This window comes from Pagrus pagrus (assembly GCF_965226575.1).
Source record: "Pagrus pagrus genome assembly, chromosome: 5".
Lineage (NCBI taxonomy): Eukaryota > Metazoa > Chordata > Actinopteri > Spariformes > Sparidae > Pagrus > Pagrus pagrus.
Window position 1 is genome coordinate 429800 of NC_140189.1, and position 11934 is coordinate 441733.

Below are 11934 nucleotides of genomic sequence, written 5' to 3' on the forward strand. Positions count from 1 at the left end.
GCTGATCCCTACTGTAAACAATAGGGCCGCGTACAGGCTCCCCGGGCACGGCGGGAAACAGCGAAAAAAGCAGAATTAAGACCAGAGCGATAAAAACAACTCTGGTCTCCATACTGCCCGGAGAAAGAGCTCCAAAGTCAAGTAAATAAAAAAAGTTAAAAAGTACTAAAAGTTATAAAAAAAGAAGAAAAAGCTCAAAGGTGAGCGAGAGCTGCTGTAACAGGCTGCCACTCACGCGGCGCCCCCTCCTACCCGCGGAAAGGAAAGAGCTACGAGAGAAAGGGGTGAAATCGCATATTATTTACCCATCAAAGTTAAAGGTCTTTGGCAACGAGGGATCGCAGATGTACAACTCGGCGAGGGAGGCAGCTGCAGCCCTTTACGCACGGGGCATTGTCAGTGGAGTTCATCACCCACAAGGAGACCAGGGAGCCGGGCCACAAGCCGGAGGCGCACCGGTTGCAGCATCGTTTGAAGAGCGTGGGAGGCATAGAGAAGAATATAACACTGCTGAAGACTTGCTGAAGGAGATGAGAGGAAACTCATAATTTGAGCCTTAAAGGTACTGTGACGGAAGTTGTCCCACCTTCACACAAATACGTGCATATTGTCCAAGACACGCACACATGCGTAATTTGGTAGTACAAAGATGAAGAAAGGACAAGGCTATGAACTCACTCTCCCTCTTACTACGTTTACCGGTGTGTGTGTATGGAAATTGAAACCCACCTCTGTAAGATGCGTGGGAGTTTTTGGTTTTTGTTTGTTTTGGGTTTTTTTTGGGGGGGGGGGGGCTATTCACAGTGACATATATAATGCAGCTTGTGTTTGGTAAGCTGTTGTTGCTTTTTCAACTGGGGCAGTTCTCAGTGGAGGCCCCAGATTCCTATTTTTTTTTTCAGGGAATCATCAATCTACAGGCAGTCCTGTAAGGACTGCTACCTTTGGAAGTCAGGTTTTCTTTTTTTTTTTTTTAATTATAAGGTTGTAGATGGGATTTATGTGTGTTGTTCACTTTTTACGGTTAATCACAATGAGTTGAAAAGTAGTATGACCAAGGCCCTGTTAACTAACAACAAGGAAGATGTAAAAAATGACAATCAATTGTACCTGTCAAACCCCTCTCTCAACAAATGAAAGCTTTAAATATAATTTCATATAATGTGAATGGTATCAATAACCCAATTAAGCGTAAGAAACTAGTAGTAAAGCTTAAAAAAGAAAAGGGAGATATAATTTTTCTACAAGAGACACATTTAGTGAAATCAGAACATGAAAAGCTTAAGAAACTTACAAATGCCCAGGTATATTATTCTTCATATAAATCCTGCAGAAGAGGGGTTGCGGTCTTGATAATGCCTCAAATAGGTTTCACATTGAAGAAATTAATTGCTGATAAAGAGGGTAGATATGTAATGGTTGTGGGAACGATCGAACAAGTAATGGTTTCATTTATGAATGTTTATAATCCTCCCGAAGAAGATTCAGATTTAATTATTATAGCTGCTGCGCAGCGATGGGTCGGGTCCGGGCTATTTTTGGCAATTCTGAGCAACAAACAGGAGAATAGGAAGACAAGACAGTTGACAACAATGCTCATTTTGGACCACTTGAGGATTGAACCCACAACTTCTGGAACCAAAGACTGTCATCTATCACTCTGAGCTAATTGGCAAGTGGCAATACAACAGTGGCTTCACAAATTGAGTAAGCCAGTCACTGTTGCGCAGGCAGATTTGAAACCACCGTAAAAAATTCAGTTATCAAGACAAAAATCTGAAAATACACATATTGCAGCATGGAGATGTTGGTAATTTTAAAAATGATTGATTTGCTCCATAAGTGAATAAGTGGTGTTTAGCTATGTCATCATTGCATTGACTCCAATTGTTCACATGAAAGAAAAATTAAAAATGCTGTGAAAAATTCAGTTTTTGAGGCTCAATTTTTGATAAATCAAAGGAGGAGAGAGGAAATAGGTTTAAGAAGTTTTACAGTTTTTGAAAAAAAACTGAGTGATGTACTTCATAATTTTTAATAGGTTTAAATGTACAAAAGTTTCTTCAATATTGAGGCTACAGTTTGATGAAAGTTCTGAAGCTGTAGCAAGTATGGTTGATTTGTTATGAATTTTCAAAGTTTTGAACTTTAGACGCTTGCTGTAGCACCACCATCAGGACTATTGGCTTGGGTTTACAGCTGAGGTAATCTGGCATGAGACTGGACCTTTGTGCATAAATTGGCTAGCTTTCTTCCATGGTCCAGTTCAAGCTATTTGTTTTTATTTAATTTAGAGGCTTGCTGCGATGCCACCATCAGGACAATGGTCTTGTGTTTCTGTTGAGGACATCTGACATTTTGATCTGTCATCATCATCATCCTTGCTGGGTCTTGAACCCACAACCCCTGATACCAAGCACCAGCTCCTAACTCACTGAGCTTATTGGCTGGAAGTGGACCTGCTGTGTGGCTTCATTTGTCGACTCAGGGAGTCACTGTCTGGGCAGCTGTTGTCAAGGCAGATTTCAAAAATGGTCAAAATGTCAGAAATTCCTTGACTTAAAAAAAATCTGATAATACATAAATTGCATCTTGACAGCATGGAAATGTTGGTGATTTGTTTTTAACTTAAAGTGTTTTGCTTCATAAGAGAAAATCTGATGTTTAAAAATGCCACTCTTCCATTGACTCCAGTTATTCCCATGAGAGCAGAATTCAAAATGTTCTCAAAAATTCAGTTTTTGAGATAAAATTCTGATATTTGCCAAACTCCATCAACCATGACTGCAAAATATTCTCAATTTTTTTCAGGAAGATTGAAAATGTATTTAGCAAGAATTTGATAGTATATGTTTACAGTACTGTTTACAGTCAAACATTTTGATGCACTGTAGGCTTAATTTTTGATAAATCAAAAATCCAAGAAACAAGTTTTGTGGAGGACGGTCTGAAGATGCTCTCTAGCAAGTTTGGTGACAATTGGGCAAAAATTGTGGGAGGAGATAGGTTTTATAAGTTTTACAGGTTTTGAAAAAAACTGAGTGATGGACTTCATAATTTGTAATGAGTTTAAGTGGACTAAAGTTTCAGCAGTATTGGGGCTACAGTTTGGTGAAAGTTTCAAAACTGTAGCATGTACTGTTGATTTTGTAGGTATTTTTAAAGTTTTTAAATTTAAACGCTTATTGTGCCCCCCCCAGGAGGAATATTGACATGTCCTTGGAATTAAGTAAATCTGGCATGGGGCCAGACATTTCTGTAAAGTTTGGTGAGTTTTCGCCCATGGGAAGTATGACTTCCTCACAAGAAGAAGAAAGAAAGAAAGAAAGAAAGAAAGAAAGAAAGAAAGAATTCCTAGGAATACAAAAGGTTCCTGGCAGCTTAGCTGCCCGGACCCTAAAAAAGGTTGTTGAAATGATTGTATTGGAAAGTCAAGGAGTCACTATTGCTGCGGGTGACTTTAACCTCATAATGGACCCAAGTAAGGGCACACAAAGTGTTAGACTACATAGTTCAAACCAAGCAGCTAAAATAATGAGGGAAGCAGTGAAGGAAATAGGGCTGACAGACGTATGGAGAGCCCTCCATCCGAAAGACAGAGACTACACTTTCTTTTCAAAATCTTTCTGTAAATATTCAAGGCTAGATTACTTTTTCATGTTTAAGAACCACATATCAATGGTTGCAGAATGCCACATAGGTGAAATTACATTGTCTGATCACGCTTTGATATCTTTAAAATTAAACCTTGATTTAGAGAAAGGTCAGAGGATATGGAGGTTAAACAACTCCCTGCTACAAATGGATGACTTCAAGACTAAAATACATTCAGTCATTAAAAATTATTTAGAGATTAATGATACAGGGGAAGTAGACCCACTGTGGGAGCGAGCATGTAGGTGGAGGTGTGTCTGTATGGAGGTGTGTCTGCATGCGTCACTTGGGGGGGCTGAAGTGGCAGTAATTAAGGTCACCTGCACCTGTGTGTGGTTAGTGTGTGTGTGCTTGCAGAGAGGGGGTGAGTAGGGTGGTGTCATTTTCTGTTGACCGCAATACAAGTCCAGTCTTCATCTCAGACCATCATGAAGTAAGTCAATCAATCTCCTGTATGTGTGTGTGTGTGTGTGTGTGTGTGTGTGTGTAAAATAAAACAACACCAAGCAGCTATGGAGTGATGTACTTCTTTGGATATAGCGTGTCGGACAGATCCCCCTATCTCAGCCTCTCAGCGGCTAATCATTACGTTGGATGGCCGCTGCCATATTGTCAACAGAAAACGTGACCACGGAGTCCCGGTACAAACGTTTACGCTTCGTTTTGACTCGTGGATGCAAACAATGGATCACTCAACCGCTACGGATACGGACTCAGCATGAAACTTGGCTGATGAATGGACAGATCGCAGCACTCGTGACCGGTATGTGTAACGCTGTTGGTTCATACTGTGAGTTTGTGGGTTTTGCTTCGACACAGTTTGAATATGGTTACCGCCGGATATTGTTGATGCAGTGCTTGCAGATTGTTGCATTTTGTTGCCGTTGTTCAAGTTTGACTTGACGTTTGGAAATGAGTGGATCGCTTGTATTGTGACGCAAATTGACGAAGTCAGATGTGCGGATGATTGACATTGACGTGGATTGTGGCAAAGCTCTTTGAAGTTGCGTTGTGTGCGCATCGCTGGTTATCAATATGAGCGGATCAAAGGCTGGATTGCCGGGAGATGGAGTTGAAACTGAAATCGTCAGAAGAACAGTCTCACTCACGGAAAAGGGACTGGCATGTAAAATTGAGAAGCTTCAGAAAAATCGCCAATCTAGAGTGAACAAAATAAAAGGTGTCATTCTTGCTCTGAAAAACTTGATGATGATAATGCTACACAGGTGCAAGCTCAGTTGGACATTTTGATGCAAATGGTGGAGGATGCAATTACCCTGCATGGGTCACTGATGTCCCTAATAACCAAAGAGGAGCAACAGAAACAAAATGCATGGTTCACAAGCATCAATAAATACAATCAAGGGTTTATTGAGGATGTAAAGAAATGGCTCTCTGAAAATGACAGGCTAGTGTCAATAAACAAACACTCAGGAAAGCAGAACGAGGAGGAACAGCCTAACAACACAGATTTCGACCATGAACCACATCTCGCTCACATTTCCTCACAGCAGGAGCAGGATGTTTTACCTGGAACAGCAAATGATGATGAAATTAAGCCAGATGATAGCATCTCAAATATTAGCAGCAGAAGGCTTGGTTCAAAATCTCGGATTTCAAGCACCTCTACTACTTCTGCTCGTGTTAAAGCAGAAGCTGATATGGCTGCTCTTCTTGCTCGACAAAGATTACTCAAAGGCAAACATGATCTGGAGCAACAGGAGGAGGAAATAAGAAAAAGGAGAGAACAATTCGAGCTTGAAGTGGAGATAGCAGCATCAGCGGCTAAGGTGAATGTTCTGAGAGCCTCAAGAAGTGACGTGCGAAGTGGCACATCCAATAAATCCAATGGTATGGAATCTTATTTTAATGCAAAGGAGAGACTGACCCACGCCGCTCTGAATGTTGATGCTGATTCATTTGTGCCTCGTGCCCAAGGACAATTTGAGAATCAAATTCCAGCCATAGGTGTTCCTGAGTCCCACTTGGCAGGTGCTAGGCCAAAGGGAAGAAGAAATGTTACACAAACATGTCAAAGACCAATAAAGCTTGATATGGCTCAACATACACAACCTGTTGCAATAACATCTCAGTTTGGAGGTACACATGTTCCCGCATCTGTCACTGGAGACAACAACAATATTGTATCTATAATGGCAAGGCAAAATGAAATAACTGCTATGCTGGTACATCAGCAGAACCTCTCATCCTTGCCCAACAGAGAGATGCAAGTATTCGATGGAGACCCTCTGTTATATCATGCCTTTATGAGAGCCTTTGAGCGCAATATTGAGGACAAGACTGGTGATGAGATAGATCGCCTGCATTTCTTGGAACAGTACACCAGGGGTCAACCAAGAGAGCTGGTGAGAAGCTGTCAACAAATGGCTGCAAACAGAGGCTATGATAAGGCAAAAGCTTTGTTGGAAGAGCATTTTGGAAACGAGCAAAGGATTGCTTCAGCTTATTTGGACAAAGCCCTCTTGTGGCCAGTTATTAAATCAGAGGACGTCAAGGCGCTTCATGCATATGCTCTCTTTTTAAGAGGATGCTGCAATGCCATGGACAAAATTCAATGCTTGTCTGAGTTTGATATGGCCGCTAACATGATAACAATATTAAAAAAGTTACCATACAAGCTGAGGGACGTATGGAGGACAGTCGCTTGTGACATTAAGGAAAGATTTCATCGTCGAGCTACCTTCTCAGACATCGTGTACTTCATTGAACGTCAGGTAAAAATTGCAGCTGATCCCATATTTGGTAATATACAAGATGCCCCTAACCCAGCTCAAAACAGAGGTGAAGGTAAGGAGAGCTATCGTGTACGAAATAGAGGAAGTAGTTTTGCAACTAGAGCTGCACCTCTGGATGAGAAGGCCCACAGAGGACAGGAAGACTCAAAGGACAAAAGGATGTGTCTGTATTGTAAAGGTGGACATATATTGGAATTGTGCCCTTCATTGGAAAAGAGGGCACATGACGATAAGATTGCCTTCCTGAAAGAACATGGAGTCTGTTTCAGTTGTTTGTGCGTAGGCCACATGAGTAAAGACTGCAGGAGGAGACTGTCATGTAGGGTATGTGGATCCAGGCATCCAAGCATGCTTCATATCTATCCAAAGGACAAAGCCACAGAGAAGAGTCATACAGCTACTGACACAGTCGTTAGTAGCGCTGCGGTGACGGTTCAAAGCAGTGGTCTTACTGGGGCCGGTGAGCAGGATTGCAAGCTATCCATCGTTCCAGTCAAGGTCAAGTCTAAAAGGGGGCAGAAAATTGTGGAGACTTATGCCTTTTTAGACCAAGGGAGTTCAGTATGGTGTTTTTTTGTCTCATATATATTTGTAAACGCACAGAGGGTGATCTACAAATATTCCTTGGTTTGCACACGTGTTTTGCTATCCACAAATAAAAATTTCTAATTTGTAACTTGTATTTTGGTTTTTACAAATACATGTGCATTTGTAAATAAAATGTGTATTTGTAAATATATAATTTTCTATTTGTGAAACAGAAAATTCTGCTTGTGAAGTGTGATTCATCATTTGTGGATCACCAATCGCACACACGCATCTCTTTCCTCAATGACGTATTTCTGAGACGTTCCTGTCGAGATTTCACACAGATCCACAAACAAATAGGTCGTGATTCACAAATGGCCCGCCCTCCTCACCACTAGGTGGCAGTGTAGTTCTATGCATGTAATTATTCCTTCCACAAACACAAAGTTAGGATTTGTAACTTGTGTGTTGGTTTTTACAAATAAATGTGTATTTGTAAATATAATTGTTTTCTTTCGTAAAAAAAGGACATTTGCAAAAACGGAAAATTCTGCTTGTGAAGTGTGATTCATCATTTGTGGATCACCAGCTACACACACGCATCTCTTTCCTCGATGACGTATTTCTGAGACGTTCCTGTCGAGATTTCACACAGATCCACAAACAAATAGGTTGTGATTCACAAATGGCCCGCCCTCCTCACCACTAGGTGGCAGTGTTGTTCTATGCATTTACCGGTTTGCATAGTGCTTAAGTGGACTTTCACTTCGCTGAAAAACCATGGCTGAAGGAGGAGAACAGCCACCATCCTCTGTAAGTAGCCTACAAATGATTTTCCTTGCCCTACCTACATTAAGACCTATACCGTGAAAATAAAATGAAAACAATAATGCCGTGACTGTGCCCGTTTGGTTAGCCGAGTATACAGACGCCGCGGTCTCTGGCCGGTCTGGCTTTGGCTACAGGCTAAGTAATGTTAGCCTTGAAATAAAAACCGTTCTCAATTGGAGGCCGAGTCTGTTGCTATTTTCTGCAAGTTCTTGTGAATGAACAAAACCACTCAAAGCCCGTTTGAGCAGTTTTTAAAATGCGTCATGCATGCCAGATTTCTCAAAGACTCGACCCGGTTCGATCTCCAGTTTTTGAAGCTCGGACCCGATGCAGTCGGACCCACGAGCAGCCTAATTCTAACCGTTGATTTTGTTTTCACAGACTAACCTCGTCTCATAACGAGGCCGTAAGCTCCTATTATCTTGGAGCTATGTCCGCAAGTCCAGATTTACATGACGCTTATGATGACATCATTGTGTGTAAGTAACTTTTACTGTTTTGTTCCTGTTCCTTCCTTGTTTAATTTTACTGTGACTTACGTTTTTTGTTAATACCACTCTCCTTTAATTGTTTTCCAGCTGCCTGTAAGACAGTAAGACCGAGCTCTGTGCCTCGCTGCAGTCGAGATAAGAGGCAATTCCCAAGTACAGGGCAACGTGAACGCACCACAGACGTCTGCAAAATGGACCAGATTCGGACAGAAAGCTGCCAGTTACCTCCAGCTCCGAGGCGGCAGACTGCACTGTTTCACTTCCACTCCACTCCGTTTGCACTGTTTACTGTTTGCTGTAGCTACTGTTAATTTGTAATGTATGTCTTGTAGTTTGTATGCTACTGGACACTTGTAAAGTATCTATCTATCTATCTAGACACCTAACGGTGCTGTAGGATAGGCCTTCTCCTGAGCTTCCCGTTTGTTTTGTGGGCAGAATTGTACATAGTTGTGTGTTTGTGTTTCTGCTAATAAAGCTCTGTCTTTGAAATGTTCCTTTCCTCAATAAATTCATTGACGTCCTTGATGGTAATAATAGTGTAGTCTATAGCATATCATATACATACATACATAAAATATATATATATATATGTGTGTGTGTGTGTGTGTATGTGGGGTTTACACTTATAATGACCCAGGGTGACCAATAGTGACAGATCTGCCAGCCATTTTTTCGTGTTTAAAAGTAGTGGTTTCATCCAATACTGAGTGAAGAAATTTAAGCCAGGCCACACATCCTCTGGCCAGGCGTGGTTTCGCTGCTATTCATATGCCAATTAGAGCCGTTCGCACCTCCGCGAGCACCATATACGTCATGGTTTGTTTCCGACAATTTTCGGCACAGACATCGCCACGTTCACAGACTGTAAATTGTCGTTAACTGCCGATTATTAGGGAGATTTCCGGCCGTTTACGGGCCCGAAAATCCCATTTTTCATGCAGTGTTTAGTTTGTCTTCTTCTTCTAGGATTCCCGGCACCAGCAGGCTCCTTAGCTTGTCATAAGCTAGCGGGCAGGCAGCAGGCTGTATTGTTTTGCCCATAGACTTTAGTTAAACCATTCAGCTACTTGAAAACACTGCCACCTAGTGGTGGTGAGGGCGGGCCATTTGTGAATCACGACCTATTTGTTTGTGGATCTGTGTGAAATCTCGACAGGAACGTCTCAGAAATACGTCATCGAGGAAAGAGATGCGTGTGTGTAGCTGGTGATCCACAAATGATGAATCACACTTCACAAGCAGAATTTTCCGTTTTTGCAAATGTCCTTTTTTTACGAAAGAAAACAATTATATTTACAAATACACATTTATTTGTAAAAACCAACACACAAGTTACAAATCCTAACTTTGTGTTTGTGGAAGGAATAATTACATGCACAGAACTACACTGCCACCTAGTGGTGAGGAGGGCGGGCCATTTGTGAATCACGACCTATTTGTTTGTGGATCTGTGTGAAATCTCGACAGGAACGTCTCAGAAATACGTCATTGAGGAAAGAGATGCGTGTGTGCGATTGGTGATCCACAAATGATGAATCACACTTCACAAGCAGAATTTTCTGTTTCACAAATGGAAAATTATATATTTACAAATACACATTTTATTTACAAATGCACATGTATTTGTAAAAACCAAAATACAAGTTACAAATTAGAAATTTTTATTTGTGGATAGCAAAACACGTGTGCAAACCAAGGAATATTTGTAGATCACCCTCTGTGCGTTTACAAATATATATGAGACAAAAATAACCCCATAGTTCAGCCTCATTCTGTACAACAAGTCTGATGAAAAAGCTGGACATTTTAGGAAGAGGAACTAGGATTTTGCTGTGTACTATGAGCCAAGAAAAGGTTGTGAGCAGTAGCATTGTATCAGATTTGCAAGTAGCCGGCCTGGATGGTGACCTCTACTGTGAGTTGCCAGATGTTTTTGTCCAAAAGAAAATGCCTGTGGGCAGGAGTAACATCCCACTGCAGCAGCATTTAGACAGATGGTCATACTTGGAAGAGGTGCGCTTACCTGAGATTGATTCTGATGTGGACCTTCTGATTGGCTTGAATGTGCCTAAGCAGGGGCGTCACTAGGTTTTAAGGACAGGGGGGGCTTAGCCCCAGGAGATGCACAGAATGTGAGCGAACGTTTAATTTCACAAACAGCTAACAAAAACTGAGAAATTGCACGTTTTTGGACAGATTTAACAGAGTTACTTTACTGTGTAAATGTTTTAGGCCACCATTACATTTTTAACACAGTACAACAACAAACACAGGAAGTACTGTATGTTTACAGCATTAACAACAACAAAAAAAGAAAAATATCCACATAGTTACAGTGCCGTATTTAACCAATGCTTCTTATTCATTAAGAGCCCACATGTATTAGCCAAAACTGTATGCAAAAAAAAGAGCACTGTGTTCTCACAAAGTACACCATTTTAAAATAACATGGTTACAATTGGCAGTTACTTGGTGGGTGAAAGCATCAAAGAATGTCGTCTGTTTTTAAGGGTGGCAAAGGCGTCTATCACTGTATTGTGATTTAGGTGCTGAAGCTCCTCTTTTTCAATTGACATGACGACCCTTCCAGATACATTAAACACAATGATTTGAATGAATAACTGATCAACAAAGAGGGTAATGCCATGACTTTCACTCACAACACAATAATTGTTTACTCCCAAATATTTTGAAGTCGCACAGAATACATTTTGGGCACATATGTGACTAAAATGGTTGTAATTTCAAGCCCTGAAAAAATATTACTTAATTACATAAATTACAGTTATATCAAGGTACTCTTGAAAATATTTGGGCCAGGCTAATTTGGCTTATACATCTCTCTCTTGGCTATATCCACTTTCCAATCATTACTCTCCTAAATAAAAGCTCAAGTTAAATAAGTCTTATATGGTGCACTTGGACTGAAATGTTTCATATTTCATATTCATATCGAGTTCCATAAAATTCCAAGACTGTCTGCATCACAAATGACTCTATCCTGTGAAATCCTTTAGACTCACCTTTCCAGTAGAGGTTTCTCCCCTCTCACTCCCTGTGCTCCTCTGCCCTGACTCCTGCAGGTCAATAGGGGTGGTGGAGTGATTATTATTAGTGTATTATTATTATTATTATTATTATAACCGTATTATCATCATCATTATTATTGTCATTATTATTATTATTATTATTATCCACATAATCATACGTGAATGAGCTGTTTCACGATGCTGGAGCTGATGCTCCAGAAGGAAGTCACCCCAAAGATAATATGAAGAGTGCACACCTAACTCTATAAACAACCAGGACCTTCACATTGCATTTCGGACTAACTAGCTAGCTACTGTAGCAGAGTAGACTTTTTGAGCTGAAATGTAACTTTTGACCGCAAAACAACAAAGGTAAGACGTGCACAGAGATATACAGCACGCATCTCACGCTGCCTCCTGTACAGGGGGCTCTCAGCTACAGAGTGTGCAAGCCAGGTTTTTATTTGTCAAACAGGGAGCATTTGGCAATTACGTGGGACTTTCTGCTGTTAGCTGGGGGGCTGCAGCTAACTTATTGTTACTATCAGCAGTGATGAATACTTACTCTCTTGAAAAAATTTCGTATATCCATTCTTGTTCACGTTCTTCTCCTAATGCTGCTCTAGTCGGTTCTGTGTGCTC